The sequence below is a fragment of the Kogia breviceps genome, chromosome 11, assembly GCF_026419965.1.
Source record: "Kogia breviceps isolate mKogBre1 chromosome 11, mKogBre1 haplotype 1, whole genome shotgun sequence".
NCBI lineage: Eukaryota > Metazoa > Chordata > Mammalia > Artiodactyla > Physeteridae > Kogia > Kogia breviceps.
In genome coordinates, this window is record NC_081320.1 from 99,523,802 (window position 1) to 99,543,008 (window position 19,207).

Genomic DNA, 19,207 nt, shown 5'->3' on the forward strand with positions numbered 1-19,207 from the left:
CTGGATTAATGAATTTTTTGAATGAATACTTGTAATCCCAGTATTGTTGAGTTACTGTACTTCCCATTTGCCGATAGAAAAACTGATTGGAGAGTTTTGTTGTTGTTTTTAAGCTAGTCAATGATGAAACTGGCTTTTAATCACCCAGATGATTTCACAGCCTCTGCTCTGAGCAGGTATTCTGACGTGTCTTTGATGTGAGTTTATTTACACAGAGACCTCCCAGTAGGGAGTGGGGAGGGGGCAAATGGGTTGGGAACGGCTTCCTACAGAAGTGACTGTTGATCTGAATCCTGAGGACACAGGGGAGTGGCCCTGTGGAAAGGAGGGCAGGCCCAGGCTGCGTGGTCTCTGGAGGGAGGTGTGGATCGCATGCACAAATAACCTATTCCCGGAGTGCATGTGGTTCTAAGGGCCGCAGCCTACAGGTGCGTGTGTGAGCGTGTGAGAGTGTGAACATATCTCTGTGTGCACTTACAGCCGAGCACCATGGTGACAAACGAGGCTGAATGGACAGATCGGGGCCACTGACTTGACTTATTGCCAAACGTATGACTCTCGCTTTGAGACACAGCAAACGGCCATAATCTGAAAAGGGAAACAACTAAGGTTTATGTTGGAGAAGACTGGCTCCGCTTTCCTTGTGAAGGATGGTTTAAATGGAAAAGTGGAGGCTTCTCCAGTGTTAAATGCAATTCCTAATGATTCTTAGGTCTATAAACTGAGGCATTGCCACATGAAAGTTTTGATTAACCTTGGCTTCTTGGAGTTAAAAACAAAATACACGAAAATCAAACATACTTACCATGGACTATGGAATTATAATTTTTTGTAATTCATAAGCGTTAAATTATTTGTATTGTAGTTACTAGGGCTGCCATAACCAATCATCACAAACTGGGTGGCTTAGAAGAACAGAAATGTATTCTCTCGCAGTTCTGGAAGCTGGCAGTCTGAAGTCATGGTATCAGGAAGGACGTGCCTTCCCCAAAGACTCTAGGGAAAAACATCATTCCTTGGCTCTTTCTAGCTTCAGGGGTTGTGGGCAACCCTTGGTTCTCCTTGGTTTGTAGACTTATCATTCCACCTTCTGTCATCGCATGGCTTCTCCCCGCTGTGTGTCTGTGTCTCTACATGGCCTTCTCAGTCACTTAAGGTCCACCCTAACTAATTACGTCCACAAGGACCCTACTTCCAAATGAGGCCACATTCTGAGGTTCTGAGTGGATGTGAAATTTGGGGTGGCCACAAATTAAATCTCATTTTTAAAAACAAGATAGAAAAGATTATTACAAACAGACAAATGTTTCAATTGACAGTGAAAAGCAAACAGAATCAAATTAATGATGGTCAAAGGAATCTTCATCCTCGGGGTATTTCCCACCAAGTGGTACGTGTGTGTCTGTGTGTGTATTTCCTTTTTAATATCCAAGGATGTTTCCAATTCCAGTGTTGTAGTTTATGTCATAATCTGTCACTGTAATTCACAGAGTAGCTATTCACAGTCAAATTTTCTCAGGTTTGTGAACATAGTTTTTCACAGCTACATTTTATGTCTTTTTCATCATAGCCTCATAAAGTGCAGCTGCAATTACCAAGTGTATTTTTATGGAAGCCACTTTTGAGCATGCGATCTGTGTATGCTCTTATATCATCTTGTCTGGAAAAGTCAGGAGAAATTGTTGTGCAAAAAAAGATAGGATCAACTCATGAGTCTAAAGCTCTGGAAAAAAAAAAAAAAAATGCCTTACAGGAAAGATGGTGAATGTTTAGGAAGCCATAACTCTCAGCTAGGGAGTGGTTTCGCCTTTAAGAGGCGACAGTGAAAAATTAATGAACCAAGGGCTCTAATGAATGAGGCATGTTGACATGAAGACAGATTCATGGCATAAGTGCTGAGTAACGGATATGATAGGACTGGGATTGGCTCTGGGGGCCTATGAGAAAGGATTCCTGCACTGAGCTCCTGGTTTGTGTTTAGTCTTTTATGGCTTTTCCTGCAGTTTCCTCTAAAGTGGAGGCTAATTTTTCTCTTGCATCCCATGTTCCTTAATGCCTAGAAGAGACATAAAAGTCCTGCTTGCTTCCATTACACTTGGCAATAACTTTTCCTTTCTTCTTCAAAGACCATCTCTTTTTGATGCCTGTGCTCCCTGCTTCTGTGGCTGTTCCCTGGTCTCTCCATCTCTCCCTTGCTTGCTGGAGCACAGCACCTCCAGTGGTTATGACTCTCCACCCCCTTTCTGCCATATTTCTGGGTGGCTTCCTAAGCCACAGGGACGACACTGTCGACATTCCAGTCCCTTCAAAGCTCCTCTTCTCCAGTGAGTCCACTTTATTTGTGCTCGGTCCTCATCACACCATGAATCTTGTCACCCCCAAAATAAACCGCCATTCAAACCTGACCACCGACGCTCCATCGTTTGAGCTCACTTTTTTTACATTCTTAATTAGACACCACAAACATAGCTTCATCACAGGCTTATTTATCATGGTGAAATATTTGAAATGGTTCCATAAATCATGACCTATTTATTTGGAACATTAAAATCTATTACATGAAATTTTTACTAATACAGAGGTGTGAAGAAACATAAAGTTTATTACATTTTAAGAAGTTAGAAATCAAAATCGTTTGCTGGTAATGAGTAATGAGATGGCAGAAGAAAATGATGGAAAAGAAGTATAGCAAAATATTAGCAGTGTTTATGTCTGGCTCTTGGAGTTAGTACTTTATTGTATCTGAATTTAAATAAGTAAATGTAATAATATAGTAAAATAAATGAAAGTATTTTAACTCAAAAAGTATTTACTTTGGAACCATTATTTCTAAGCTCTCTGCTACCATTGGTGGCACAGAGATGAGTCCATTTCCTGTGAAGCTCTCAGATAGAGAGATGAAAATATCATATAAGTAAACATTTTATATTGTAAGAGAAATCAAATTTATGGTTGTTTTATTTTTAATTTTTTTCAAATTTGTTGTTTTAAAGCGCTAACTTTATTTAAGAAAGTGTAACTCTTGGGAAGTGGAAGCACACACACACACACACACACCGGTTTGTGCATGTATGTGTTATGTTTACCTACATATATTATTCTTCACAATCAGAATTTGATTATCTCAAACTTGGTGTAATAGTTTAAACCCTGACTCTTACAAAAAGGCATGGGATAAACATGGATTTGGAATATGTGTTAAAACGGAGACGGGCCACCTGATCTGGCCCCAATTCATTCCTGAAAGACATTCATTGCAAATAGTGTTATTAAAACAAAGAAAGAGGCCAGGTGATGTTTCTTATTTGTGGGACTGCTCTCTGAGGATCACCTGACCGGCTCCATCCAGTGTCAGCTCAGCATCTGTAACTTGGGGAAAGGGAGGTTGAAAAGATAAAGTTAGATTTATCATTTAGGAAGATTTTCCAATTTTTATTTTATGTTTATATTGAAACTGGAGTAATAACCAAGTTATCACTTTAACCTTTAAGATGTTTACTATTATTTTTTAATATTCATATCAATAAATAGTATATCTCCATTAAGGAAGTAATTTGCCTTATGATGAATAAAACAGTAACCAGTAAGAAAGTAAAGCTATGGTAAAAAGAGAAATGAGAATCTATGAGAAAAGAATGAAACCAAGGGAAGCCTGAAATTTGCCCTTTTTCAGCCTGAAATTTCAATAGCCCAGTTTTGATTAATTAAGTATTCACTGTAAATCCCTAAGCATATCCTGGTGCGTGTGTGTGATATTTATTCATTCATTCCACAGACATTCAGTGAACACCTTCTTTTGGTTTACATTTTAGCTTCTAGAGAATCACAGATTAAGCCAAGGCCCCTGCTACTTGGGAAGTTAAGAGTCTAGTAGGAGCCAGAGGAAAGTAAATATGTACGCCTCATGGCCTGTGGGTACAGTGCAGAGAGCAACACACAAATAAAATAAAATAAAATTAAATTAAAAAAAATGAAAAAGGAAAAAAGATGATTGTTAGGTAAACTAGTTAAGAATGTTGTCCCAAGGGAAATAGGATAAATTAAATATTGAGCTAAATAAGAGTTCCCAAGGTGGAAAAAGCATTTCTGGAGGAAGGGCAGGGGTGCAGAGGGAAAGAGTCATAAGAGCACAGTCTGGGAAGTACGTGCAGCCCCAAGGAGCTGAGCGTGAAAGGGCTAAGGGTCCAGCCCAGGGGAGTAACCCAGTTTGGAGAACAAGATGGCAAAGGGAACTTTACAGGTTCACACTTTTGTCCATCATAAATGCTCTCGGTGCTTTGTGTTTGATCTTGTTTATCCTGCTGTGTGTGGTAGCACAGCATTTTATAATAATGGTCTCAGGGCAGTGTGATATTTGAACACCTGGACTCCACCGCTTGGCAGCAGTGAGATTGCGAGCTAGTTCCCAAGGCTCCTGGGGTCTCCATCTGTGACCTGAGGGTCAGAATCATGCCCCAGTGGGCCAGGTTGCTTCGCACATGGCTCCGTGCAAACGTCAGCCCTAATTACCATTACCGCGTCGTAACTGAGTCAGGGGGTTATGCTGGACTCCACTCGGCTTGGATGGACTGGGGTCAGGATGAACTCTGACCTCTTGGATCCCATGCTCCTTCCGTCACTCTGCGCTCAGTGATGCTCAGGTGTGAAGGAGATGGACACTAACTGTTCTGCTTCCGAAGGACGGGGTAAAAGAAGAGAGTGAAATTGGGTCATGAGGGAGAATTAGATAGAACTCTCTAATAGAAGAGAAGTCCGTTTGCTGTAACAGGATGCTAGAAATCATCACGTTTTTCTTTGACTTTTTTTTTAAAGTAAAAGGTGAATGTCAGCCTGTGACTCTTTTAAGACAAGAGAGTCCGAAAAACCTAAGCTCCTTGCCCGGCGGGAGGAGCTGTAAGACAGGACGGCATTGCTTTGATACCATATGTTTTATAGAAGTGGAACTGCAGTCCTCGAGCGCAACAGCACAATACATTGACGAGGTTAGATATAAAATTTTGGAAAGATTTTGAATAAAAGGCAGGGTAAGAGTAATATTTTCTACTAAAGTGGAGGAAGAAATTTGGTTATCCACAGGTAGAAAAATCAGTTATTTTCCTGAGAATAAAGATCGAAATGGTCAAAAGAAAATCTTGAATATCAAAGCAGAAAACAAGCAAACTGCACTCTCTTTAGTTTTTCCGTGCCCACCTCCACTTCCACCCCAAATCTCTCTCTCTCTCTCTCTCTCTCTCTCTCTCTCTCTCTCTCTCTCTCTCTCTCTCTCTCTCTCTCTCTCTCTCTCTCTCTCTCTCTCACACACACACACACACACACACACACACACACACGAGTGCATGTGAGCCTCAGACGTACACAATAATGAAGAACTCTTAGATTCAAGCAGGTCATTATCACCAGTAAGCTGATTTTTTTCTTAATTAAAGGCTTGAAAGTCAGGAGGGCCAAAAACAAACGCAACAAATGTGCCGGCCAGACTAAATGCTCGACAGTGCTTTTCACGTCAACGGCTCGGAATCTGGCTAAATGAACTTGAGGTCTTTACGGGACAGAAGCAAATAAAGCCGTGCTTTTGCCACTCACGGAGCACCTTCATTTTGAAAGCTTCAAAGGGTGATATTAGGTGCTTTAAAAACTTCTTTGTTCTCTTCTAAGAAAATAATTACGGCACAATTTATCCTAATTCAGATTTTAAGCCTTGATTAGAGATGTGCAATCTTACCTTCAAATAAAATATAATTTTCCACAGAGCATGCATTCACTCACTCATTCTTCTTTCTAAATGACAGCAAATTGCTCCAATTTTAGTTTCCTTGTAGTGTGCATTTAGGCCACTCAGAATCCTGCCTGCCCTCCACCTATGTGTGCGGTACAGTCACTAATAGAGAATGTCATTTTCATCAAGAGGAGTGAATTCTGCCATTTGGCAGAGCCTTTCTACAGAAGCACGCATCTCCATAGAAGGAGGTGGGAAGGCAGGTGTCTTGTGGGAGACTCCTGGTTGACAGATCAAGCATTTGCCTGTAGCTTTCTGGAGATCTCCCTTGCTGTAATCTGCTTCGTAACAGTTTTTTTATCCAATAATGTTTAATTTGATTTTAGGTCCAAAATTGTGTGAGTGCCTCTGAAGAACAGGGGACTGTTTTCGGAGCCTGGAGAGGGTTCAGGTTGGAGGACACCTGATGAGACAGGTGAGATCCTACCCCGGGTCATCAGGTGAAGGTGAGGGGAGAGAGGGCAAATTAAGAGAAACTTTATTCCTGACTCTGTGATGAGGACAGGGTGACCTGGTTAGCTCCCCTATTTATCATAACAAAACCATGTACCAGGTACTGTTCTTATCACATCCAGTCCAACTTCCTGATGAGGAAATGGCTTGGTAAACAGCTGGTGAGGTGCAGCCCTGGATTTGAACTCAGAACTCTGAACTCAGAACCCATGGGTATAACCACCAGACTATCCTGAAGGAAGACTAAACCATCTGTGAAAGATCAAATAGTATGGTAATTAGTAGTGGGACTGAAACCAGGCTTTGCTGCTTTATAACTGTTCATGTTTTCTGTTGCTCTGGCTTTCTGCAACAGACTCGAATTTATACTTGAAAATTGTTATTTCTTTGCTATTGTTATTGTCTACATAGATGGAAGGGTTCACTTATTTTAGGGATGAAAAACTTAGTTGTACAAGCATAATTGTCCAATGAATCCTTTTCAACCTTGTAATGTTAATTAACCTATGTATTTATTTATAAAATGCATTACAGGTTTACATGGTTTAAAATGTCAAAACTACAGAATTGTCAGTAATAAAGATTTTCTGTCTCTGCTCCCCTACCCCTCGGCAGTCACCCAGTGCCCCGCCCTGCAAACCATCTACTTCACCAAGTCTGTGTGTCCCTTGAGCTATGATAGGTAAATATGGACAAACACATATATTTGCCCAGCTTTATACAAACAATAGAATAATAGACATATTATTTGGGGCTATGCTTAGTTCACTTAGTAATAGACCTTGGAGTTCATTCAAATGAAAACATAAATAGTTTCTTTGGTCCTTTTTTATGGCTTCATATTTTTCCACTTTGTAGATTTACCATAATCTATTTTACAAGTACATATTGTTGGTATTTAACTTGTTTACAATATTTTGCTATTAGAAAAATGATGCAGCAAATAACCTCTCACATGTGTCATTTTATATACATGCAGAGGAATAAATTTCCAAAAGTGGAACTGCTCAGATAAATTATATTTTCATATTGATAGAAATCATCAAATCACTCTCTTTAAAGGTTATGCCAACTGCCTTCTCACTGAGCAACTGTGAGATTGCAGCATTTCCCCGCACCCTAGAAAATGCACTGCATTCAATTTATGTTCTTTGCCAATCTAGGAGATGAATTTGACATTTGAGTCGTTTTAATTGGATTTCTTTTATTACAAGAATTGAAACATCCCTTTATATGTTTAAATCAATTTGTTTTTCCTTTCTTTTGAGCTCTCTGGTAATTATTTTTTTGCCGTATTTCTATTGATTTTTTGGCATTTTTCTTAGAAGTTCTGTATGTATTAGGGACATTAATCTTGTATTATACTATTTTTTCATTATTTTCCTGTATTTTAAATTTTTGCTTATATTTTTCCATTTAGAAAGTTTAAGTTTTATGCAACTATTAGTCTTTTATAACTTCTGGGTTTTATTTCACATGTATAAGGTCTAATTGTACTAAATATTATGAAAGAATTCTGAAATGGTTTCTTCTAAGTAGATGTATAGTTTGAATTTTTGGGTTTAAATCTTAGATCATTTTGTAGTTTATTCTGTTGTAATTTGTGGAGTAGAAATCCAGTTAATTTTATTTTTCCTAGATTACTATCTTACTGATTTAAAACAGTTATGTTCTTTCTTAAATAATATATCATTTAAAAATAGAATGTTTTAAAGTATTTATTTTTCCCCAATAATTTGATATGACATCTTTGTCATATACTAAATCCCTTTATTTGTTTGGATTTATTTCTGAAATTTCTACTCTTTTATAGTGATTTTTCCAACTCAAGTGCCACTAAAACAATGTATAATTTAACATAATTTTATGACATGTTTTGATATCTGAGAGGACTAGGTCTTTGTTTACTTGGCTACTGTAATAAAATACCATAGACTGGTGTTTTAAACAACAGATATTTCTTATAGTTCTAGAGGTTGGAAGTCCAAGATAGAGATGGCGGCCGACTTGACTTCTGATGAGGAACCTTCCTGGTTCAGAGACAGCAGCCTTCTTGCTGTACCTCCACATGATGGGAGTGAGCTCTGGTATCTTCCTCATCTTGTAAAGGCACAAATCCCATCAAGAGGGCTGCTTCTCAAAAACCTCCTATAAACCTAATCAGCTCCCAAATCTCCCACCGCACCCCCCAAGTTTCCCCTTTGGCAACCATAAGCTTTTCAACATCTGTAAATCTGTTTCTGTTTTGTAAATAAGTTCATTTGTTTAAAATTAGATTCCACATATGAGTCATATCATACGGTATTTGTCTTTCTCTGTCTGACTTACTTCACTTAGTAGGATAATCTACAGGACATCCATGTTGCTGCAAAAGGCATCGTTTCATTCTTCTGTGTGGCTGAGTAATATACCACATCTTCTTTATCCATTCCTCTGTTGATGGACATTTAGGTTGCTTCCGTGTCCTGGCTATCGTAAATAGTGCTGCCATGAACATTGAGGTGCATTCATCTTTTCGGATTATGGTTTTCTCTGTTACGTGCCCAGGAATGGGATTGCTGGATCATATGGTAGTTCTATTTTTATTTTTTAAGGAACCTCCATACTGTTCTCCATAGTGGTTGCACCGATTTACATTCCCACCAACAGTAGGAGGGTTCCCTTTTCTCTACACACTCTCCAGCATTTATTGTTTGTAGAATTTTTAATGATGGCCATTCTGACCATTGTGAGGCGACACCTCATTGTAGTTTTGATTTGCATTTCTCTGATAATTAGTGATGTTGAGCATCTTTTCATGTGTTTTTATAATCTCTTTCTGTTGCATCCCTTATTTTATGAGAGGGGAGGAATATTGATATCTTTCTTCTTGAATTGGAAATGTAATTAATTGATTGATTTTTCATATAATTTTTGTGGATGTTTGCCTTAAGATTACATATTTTCAACTGGACATTGCTTTATCTGTGGCCCAGTGATATTGAAATACATGGTGTTTAATATTGTTATATTCCAGATATTTTACAAATTCAGATGGATTTTCTTTCCAGATTAGAAGTATTTTCCCATATCAAGAGTTAAGCACATTGTTGAGTTTTGGCTCTGTAATCAATTACTGGCCTTATCACATGGTAATTAGAGTATTCAAGGCTGAAATATATTTCAACTCTTTGAAAAGTATGAGTGAGTCTGTGTGTGTGATGTATTAGTGTCAGTTTTTGTGAATGTTCTATGTTACTTGATATAAATATCTCCTCTCTTTTATACTATAGGTTTTGATATATCTGTTAGATTTATGTTTTATTTAGACCTTCCATATTTTTTATCTTTTTTTGTTTGACAAAAAATATGTGAATGAAAGTCTCCATTTTCTATTGTGCTTCTATTTCCCTTTTTTTTTTTTTTTTTTTTTTTTTTTTTTTTTGCGTTACGCGGGCCTCTCACTGTTGTGGCCTCTCCCGTTGCGGAGCACAGGCTCCGGACGCGCAGGCCCAGCGGCCATGGCTCACGGGCCCAGCCGCTCCGCGGCATGTGGGATCCTCCCGGACCAGGGCACGAACCCTTGTCTCCTGCACCGGCAGGCGGATTCTCAACCACTGCGCCACCAGGGAAGCCCCCTTCTATTTCCCTTTTTAATCATCTGTATTTTACAGAATGAATATTAATGCTAAATTTGTTAGTGCTATAACTTTAATAAAGAAAATATTTACTCATACCATATGATTTATATGATTTTTGATGTTTATTTAAAGTCATGTGCTATTAACATAAAAATATTTATTTTTTATTTGAATTTTTCCTTATATAATTTCTATATTTTCAAATATGCATAATTAATTGCTTTAGTAGTGTTTAACAAATACAGACTAAAGTTGAGTTTTGCTTAGTGATCCAATTTGAAGTTGGTTTTTTTGCTTGTTTGATTTTAATGTTAGCTTAGCTTGTTAATACCTATATACTTATTGCTGCAGCTGATACAAATGGTTTTAATTCTGTCATAATATTATTTCATATTGTCTTTAAAAATTTGATGAATTTTTTCTCAGCTTTAACATTGTCAAGGAATGTAAAATATTCTCTCTGTTATGTAACCAAAATTTCTACAATTTGTTTTATTCTTATTCCTATAGTTACATATTTAATAGTCAGAGCCAGTTTTTTTTTTCCTAATTAACTCTCTATTAGTTGAAGTTTTTCTCTAGTGGTAGGAGCAATATCTCTGAGTTCCTATGTGTAAGGTAGTTTGGCACCTTTTAATTGAATGAGAATATAACTGAGAAAAATTTCTTGGATAACATATTACTTCCTTAACTTACTTTTTTTCTTATTTCTGCACTACCTTTTAGCATTAAGAGTTGTAGCAGAGAAAACAGTTTGATGTTAGCTTTCCTTTATAAGTGATTTGCTATTTTTCCAGAATACTTGAAGGAACCTTAATTTTGGTTTCTAGTAACTTTACTAGCTTACATTTCAGCTTAGTTTGTTTCAAGGTTCTTGAAGATACAATGTGTCTTCTCAATAAAAAACAGTCTTTTTTTTTTTTTTTAATTTCAAAAAGTTGTTTCATTAACACCTTCCTGCTTCAGAGGCTATCACTGTGCATACCTTGTCTTCTAAAATTTCTGTTTTCTCTCAAATCATGTAACCCCTAGATACAGTAGCAACAAGCCACATATGGCTACTTATTTATTTATTTAGAATTTTATTTTATTTTTTTTTATACAGCAGGTTCTTATTAGTTATCTATTTTATACATATTAGTGTATACAAGTCAATCCCAGTCTCCCAATTCATCCCCCCCAACCCTGCTTTACCCCCTTGGTGTCCGTACATTTGTTCTTTACATCTGTGTCTCTATTTCTGCCTTACAAACGGGTTCATCTGTAACACTTTTCTAGATTCCACATATATGTGTTAATATACGATATTTGTTTTTCTCTTTCTGACTTACTTCACTCTGTATGACAGTCTCTAGGTCCATCCATGCCTCTACAAATGACCCAATTTCATTCCTTTCTATGGCCGAGCAATATTCCATTGTATATACGTACCACATCTTCTTTATCCATTCGTCTGTTGATGGGCATTTAGGTTGCTTCCCTGTCCTGCCTATTGTAAATAGTGCTGCAATGAACACTGGGATGCATGTGTCTTTTTGAATTATGGTTTTCTCTGGGTATATGCCTAGTAGTGGGATGGCTGGGTCACATGGTAATTCTATTTTTAGTTTGTTTAAGGAACCTAAGGAACTTCCATATTGTTCTCCATAGTGGCTCTATCAGTTTACATTCCCACCAGCAGTGCAAAAGGGTTCTCTACATATGGCTATTTAAAATTAATTGTATATTAACTAAAATTAAAAATTCAGTTCTTCTATTTAACTATTCGTTTTTCAAGTGATCAATAGTTTATGTGTCTGGAGGATGCTGTATTGGACAATGTAGCCAAGGATATTCCCATCATAATAGAATGTTCTATTGGATAGTATTGATATTCCTTTAAAAGTTTTTCTACTTTTACATTTTTTTTTCACTTTATCATGTCTGTGCTCTATTCTTATTATTATATTATCACAGAGTAAATTATATATTTGAAGACTTGAAATTTAAACAAGTAATTTTTTTTTTTTTTTTTTTTGGTGAATGAGGATGAAAAGTTCAAAGCGGTTGTAGAAAAAATAACTGTTAAGGGTGTATTGGAGGGAGAAGTATGTCAGCTGTCACATCTTGCTTTTCCTTCAGGATTTTTGTCTTTTCTGAAACAACATGCCCGAGGTTGTCTCAAAGAGAAACATTAAGTGATTTATGTTTGTCTCAGCAGCCCTCAGCTCTTCTTGTGTGTGTTTTTCTTTATATTACACATGGCTCCCTTGCTTTCCTGTACCTTTCATTTCTCTCTTATTTCCTCTTTGTATCCAGTTAAGAGCTTACATCAGTCATCTACATGTTAGTGCGAGTGAGCATGAAACACTTGTATTTGAAATCTCTTCTACGCGTGGTGTGACATTTATTTTGATCTGTCAACTTGACTGGGTCGCGGCATGCCCAGATACCTGTTTAAGCATTATTTCTGAGTGTGTCTGTGAGGGTGTTTCCAGAAGAGATGAGCATCTGAATTGGAGAACTGGGTAAAGTTGTCACCCTCCCCGGTGTGGGTAGAAGTCATCTAATCCCTTGAGGCTCTGAATAGAACAAAAAGGGCTGAGGAAGTCTGAGTTCTTTCTCTGCCTGACTGCTCAGCTGAGAGACACGTTCTCCTGCCTTGTAGTCCTGTGTCTCAGGCCTTCAGATGTGAACTTAAATCCACACCATCAGCCCTCCTGCTCTCAGACCCCTGAACTACAGCAGCATGTTCCTTGGGTATCCAGTGGCAGGGGGCAGATCATGGGCCTTCTTAGCCCCCATAACTGCATGAGTCAAACCTTATTTTATCGACATCCTCTGTATCTATATCTTTATCCATATCTCTATATATACCCTAATGGTTCTGTTTCTCTGGACAACTCTGACTAATACACATGGGAAAATGAAATGACTTTAATCATTAAGTAAATGAGAAAGGGGGAAATAGGGTGATTATTACTCCTAAGGCCAATACACCTGTTCAGTATTTAGGCAACCTCAAACATGTTAAAACTTCAAAAATAAAACAGAACACGTAGGGGGGATTTGTAGTAATACCATATAATTTGGGTTTTTGCTGAAAAATTAATAAAAATGAGAATCCATCAAAGTAAAGCTTTATTTGCTTAAACTTGTTGCCTATCCATGTGGGCCAAGCATTCTGTAGAGGTGAAACAATGAATGAAGTTGTTTCTGTGCTTGAAAAACTCACTGTCCTTTAGCAGAAGCTAACAACTAGCAAGGAATTTATTCCTTATGGTTCTTCTTAACACTTTTGATCAGGCTGCAGAGAAAGAATGTGTAAGCATCCATTTGTGACCATGAAGCATGATCTTTGGAAGTTTAGAAACTATAAGCAGCTATCTTTTTATTTGCCTTTCACTTTTGGCACAGATGTTCTGAAATCCTTCCTACCTTGTTACAACAGATCTCAAATATTCATGAAATTGTGACATGTTGTCCCTAGTATATGATATAGTCTATACAGCAAAACAAATTATTCAAATAAACCTCTCATTTCCTGGAAAAGTTGGGGCTGAATTTCAAGGAGTTACCAAGACTTCCTGGAGAGAGCATGTTGAGTTGTGTTTCTGGGAAATGATACTGAACAAGATAATTATCTGTGCTTCAGTTTCTTCCCCTGAAAAATAGAGATACTGACAATGCTCACCTCTTAGAATGTATTAAATGCATTATATGAGTAAAGTGCTCAGCAAGATGGCTGGCACATGGTGACAACTAGGTATTATCAGATACTATTAGGAAAAGAAGTTCAGAAAAAAAAGTCTGGACCTCGAGGAAAGCCAACACTCAAAGGAGAGATTTGACAGAGGACCGAAAAAGAGGAGCCCAAAAAGAGAAGAAATAGTTAAAACTAAAAAGCAAAAATGAGTTAAGAACAGAGTCATAGTAACTAAGGGAATGAAGAAATTCAAGAAGAAAGAATGTTGTAATGGTAACAAATACTGCAAAGAGATACTCTAAGGTGAAGACAGGAAATAGCCCAGTGGATGGAGGAATACAGAAGACTTCGATGCTGTGGCGAGAAGATTCCAGAGGTATGCTGGGGCATTAATTTGTGGAGGGCCTGGAGAGGGAGGTTAGTTGGAAGTTAAAGGGGATCCGATAGTCAGGATAGAGTTTCTGATGATTATAGGCTGAGGAGGTGAGGCATGTGGTGTAGCAGAGTATGAAGAGAGGGTGGATGTTTACTCTTTGTCTGCTCATGAACAGAAATTATGATGACCGATGTCATACATGAACATATATTTGGACTAAAAATTTGCAGGTGTGAGTTCTAAATCCATGTGTTCCTAAGAGTAACAACCAGTGCCTATCAGTTAATTTATTCATATCATTATTTTTAAAAATATTTTTGAGTGCTCCCTCTATGCCAAGCACTCTTCTTGGCACTAGAGATGTATCGGTAAGCAAAGCAAAACCAAATCAAACAAATATCCCTGTCTATACGAGGGATTGGCTATACCAAACTGAACAAAGTTCCCAAACCAGTAGAGCGATCAGGCATGCCTGAGGAAGTTTAAAATTTAGGATGGTAAGTGCTTCAATATTTGCAAGTACCAGGTGCGTCATCAGACATTTTCTTTCCTGAAAATAAAAGGTACATTTACTTGCCCTCTTAACTTCCAAGGTTGTTGCTGACAATCATATGGAAAGGAGTTTTTTTGTAAATGATAAAAGACTAAGTAAGGGTATCAGGTTTTTGTTTTATGAGACGACAATACTGAGAAATACAGCAGATCATATCCCAGCACCCATCGCTTATTGCATAGTGTGGTCTGGTGGAAAGAGGAACAGTTTAGACATTGGAACTACATTTGCAGTCCAAGCTCTGCCCATTTTCTGTGTGAACTTGGTTTAATGGATATTCGCTGTGTTTGGTGTCCAGCATTGGGTCCTCTTCCTTATGTTCAGGGGATTCCTTTTGGCATGGGTCTCATAGAGATTCAGAGTCACCTCTTATTAAAGAAGAAGTATTTTAGAGGTGTCTCCCTGTCTAGCCTGCCCTGAGTCCCTGACACAAGTTGTCACTGGGCTCCAATGGTCACAAGCGTCCACATCAGCCATAACTGCAGGTGGGTTCCAAGCAAGATAAGCAGCAGTGATGTTCAGGTGGTGATTGCCTCAAGACCCCTGTCCTGATACATGTGCGCCAGAGGTGCAAACTGTGGGGCAGTGCTGGGGACCCCTCCCTCTGCACATCTGGTCAAGGATGCCGTGTCGGGTATGCTTCTCAGCTGCACAACCCTCAGACCGCTGCTTTCAGTCACTGGAAATCCTGGGACCCACTGATATTCTTTTAGTAAACTTGTTTTCTGCTTAAATAACCCTCAGTCAACTTCTATTGATGGGAAATTTAAAACCCTCCTGAATGATACCTGGAACGATACACTTGGATTCATCCTCATCCTTTGAGCCACATCTTGCAAAGTGGGGACCATACTGGTAACATCTTCGTTGTAGGGATCAGAAACCATTCTGTGGAAGGACCTCAATATCCCTAAGTTTCTTTGTTAACGGAAGAGAGGGGGTTTGGTTTCGTTTATTTTTTGTTTGTTGGTTGGAATTTTGTCGGGGTTTTTTTTCCATTTGTTTGTTTTCAGAATTCTTGCTTTTCCTTTGTCCTGTCATGATGTGCAGTCAGGCTCTGAATCGCAGCTGATATAGTGCATTTGACTTCATCGGGATCATGTAAAAAGGGGCCTTTTCTCAGCAGCTGCATCGAGTCCTTTAAGTTTCCCAAGAGAAATTCTCCATTTGGCTACTCATCCAAATCTTGTCTCCTTACACGCTAAGCTGGGGAAGAAATTAGAAACCTTTACTGTGAGATTCCCTGGGGCACATAGAGGACTAAGGTGTGTGTAGGAAAGATAAGAGAGAAAGAGGACAGGAGTCCAGGTACCATTTCCTAAGCACTTACTATATTCCAGGCACTGTGGCAGGGACTTGTTGTACATGATTTTATGTATCGTTCCCTTAGATGACAAGATCCATCTGAGAAGGGCGTTGACTATTTTGCCCACTGTCTCAATCCTTCCCATTACCCTGGAGTTTATCGGAAAATCAGCACTCAAGTATTTGAATGAGTGAATCATTGAAAAAATAAATAGGCAGTATTTTGTGCTAAGGATTCCAACCCCCAAGCTGCAGAGAATTGAAAGACAATGTAATTCTTTGATGATCACAAGCTAGAAAGTGCAGGGCAAGATCAGAAAGAAGGCTTGCCTGGCTGGAAGGTTCTGTATTTTTATGCTACCCTATAACATCCATCCAAAGGGCTATGAGTGGAAGAGCTCAATGTGAAAGGCAAGGACAGAATGAAGAAGTATCGCCTTCTTTAGTCTCAAAATAAATGCGCAGCTTGAAGGAAACGCTTGCAGACACAGCTCCCCACCAGCCCCCGTGTGCCACGTGGAGGCGAGAGCAAGGAAGGAAGCACCAGGGCTCCGTTCCTGCCCTGATACGCTTCTTGCCCGTCCTGGCCCAACGCCAACTCATTTGACTTTTATTTCTCTCCTATGCCTTGTTGAGGGGCCATTTCATGCATTTATGCTTCTCTGCCTGAAAAATTTCTCCCAGGGTTTGTGGTGTAAGCTTATTTTTCTCCCTTTCCAACAATTCCTGCTTTATTCTTTTATCTCATCTGCACAGAGGCAAGATTATTGAATAGATATTCACAGCACTTAACAATTTGTGTAATTCAATTGGGTCCCCTCTTGAACTGCTTTAATAGTGTTTTCTTTTACTGTAACTTAGTGTACATACTCCGGGCAGACGTACTTCTGGCCTTGGTCTTGGAAGGGGTCCTATGGTTACCATCATTTAGCAGAACTAGCCCCAAACACCCAAAGCCTTCAGAGTCAGTGTATCTCAGACCTAGTGACTGTGAGAACTGCTTCAAGGACACTTCAGTGAAGGGAGCAGAATCTGCAAAGGTACAACATTGTGAAAAATGCACTGTCATTCAGAAAATGTGAGGCATTCAATCTGGCTGATGTATACAACAGGTGAAAGAGTAAGGGAGAATATTAGTTCATGGGCTTGAGAACTAAGGAAACCCATGATTCTGGCGAGTTAGCCTGAAGTCACATTGTGACTTAAATACAAAATCAAAGATGTTTTTAGGTAATTTTTTTTTTTCCAAAAAGCATGAGGAAGGATGAAGACATACTGTAAGGTGAGAGATCTAAACAGAATGCAGTGGCAAAAATCTCTTCAAACCAATCAGATGCAAGAAAAATCATGGCCTAGTTATGAAATTAAGGTTAGGCTTAGGTTTAGGCTTAGGTTTAGGGTTAGGGAACCATTGTTTTTATTGTTGTTGTTATTATGATCATTAGTTCCTACCACCCTTTACTTTCAATCGCAGCTCATTAACTAGATCTAGACTTGCGGACTAAGTACCTTATGGGTCGGGGGGGTGAGGGAGCACCTGGATACTTGGCAAATGATAAAGAAACCCCCCTACAATAGGCAGTTTTACCTGTATTCTAACAGATAGAAAACAGATTCAGAAAGGTGCATAATGCATTTTTTCATGAAAGATATTTAGATAATTCTGAAAGATAGTAATCATATGATTCGATATGAGATTATTTCACAAAATGTTTTCATTGCTCAGTTCGTGCCTTTTTTAAAAATAGTAATCTTTCATTTATTTATTTATTTTTATATTTTTTGTGGTACGTGGGCCTCTCACTGTCGTGGCCTCTCCCGTTGCGGAGCACAGGCTCCGGACGCGCAGGCTGAGCGGCCACGGCTCACGGGCCCAGCCGCTCCGCGGCACGTGGGATCTTCCCGGACCGGGGCACGAACCCGCGTCCCCTGCATCGGCAGGCGGATTCTTAACCACTGTGCCACCAGGGAAGCCCTATTTTTATATTTTTATTTTTGCTGTGTTGGGTCTTCATTTCTGTGCGCGGGCTTTCTCTAGATGCGGTAAGCAGGGGCCACTCTTCATCGCGGTGTGCGCGTCTCTCACTACCACGGCCTCTCTTGCTGTGGAGCGCAGGCTCAGTAGTTGTGGCTCACGGGACTAGTTGCTCCGAGGCATGTGGGATCCTCCCAGACCAGGGCTCGAACCCGTGTTCCCTGAATTAGCAGGCAGATTCTCAACCACCGCGCCAACAGGGAAGCCCAGTTTGTGCCTATTGAAAGATGGTTTTATGCACAGAAAGATCAGTAGGTTAGTATATAGTCTACTTCTGCTAAAAAAGGAGTTGGTCCAAATCAACACTAACATTTCATCTAGCCATTCATTCCTAATATCTTACAATTCCAGGAAAATCCATGTGAATATCACACTCATTTGTCTAATTTATAGACACTTTTAACCATAATGATTTGGGACTAATAAGTAATTCATAAAATTATAGAAATCACATACTCTACTTATGCATTTTCCATATTGTCATTAATAGATATAGGTTCAAAATGCATGGAATTAAGAATTATGGTGTTTTCAGTACCCCAAAAGTTAGTTCATGTAGGAATGGCATACAGATAACAATATTATTTTCTTAAGGCATCGTGGTGTGGTGGAATTAGCAGGGGTTTTGGAGTTTTAGAGTTCTGCATTTAAATCCTAGCTTTTCCACTATGATATTGGGAAATTTAATTGATCTCTTTGAAATTCAGTTCATCATTCACTTACAAATTGAAGTAATAATATCTACCTTATTCTTTAGAGTGGGGATTACATATGTGACCTCATAAAGAGCTGATCAGGACATAGCTGATCCATCGTGATAGGCACTTCCCACAGGCTCCCATGGATAATGCTCGCAACACCCCTGTGCATGTTATCTACCATTCCCACTTGAGGAAACAGAGACTCCAGGAGTGTGAGGTATTGCTGAAGGTCACAGCTGGAAGAGTTGAGGTCTGAATCCATGTACATATGTTCTCAAGTCTGTGTTCTTCCTGCTGTACAATATGGCTCCCAGTATGGGTCGGTTGTAGGAGGCTTTTGTCTCTTTCACCTTACTTCAGGGTTCACATTTGGGAAGCTAATCAGCCTAGTAAGAGTGAATCATTTTACTACATTTTTGAAAATTGATAACACTCTAAGAATAATATAAAGACCCATTGTTTTTCCATTTTGAAATACTATTCAACACTTGAAACACTATTCAACACCTGAAACAAATATTAGCTATCTAGAGTTAGACATTCAGAGCCCTAAGATCATGCGTTTCACTTTATGAAAGCTTTTGCATCTTCACCGTAATGAATCAATGCTGAGAGAACTTCCAGTGTTCTACCAGAGTTGCAAAAGTTCCATGAGGCGAGCTGGAAAATAAAAGTAGGTGTGGCCTTTGTGACCAGTCTCACA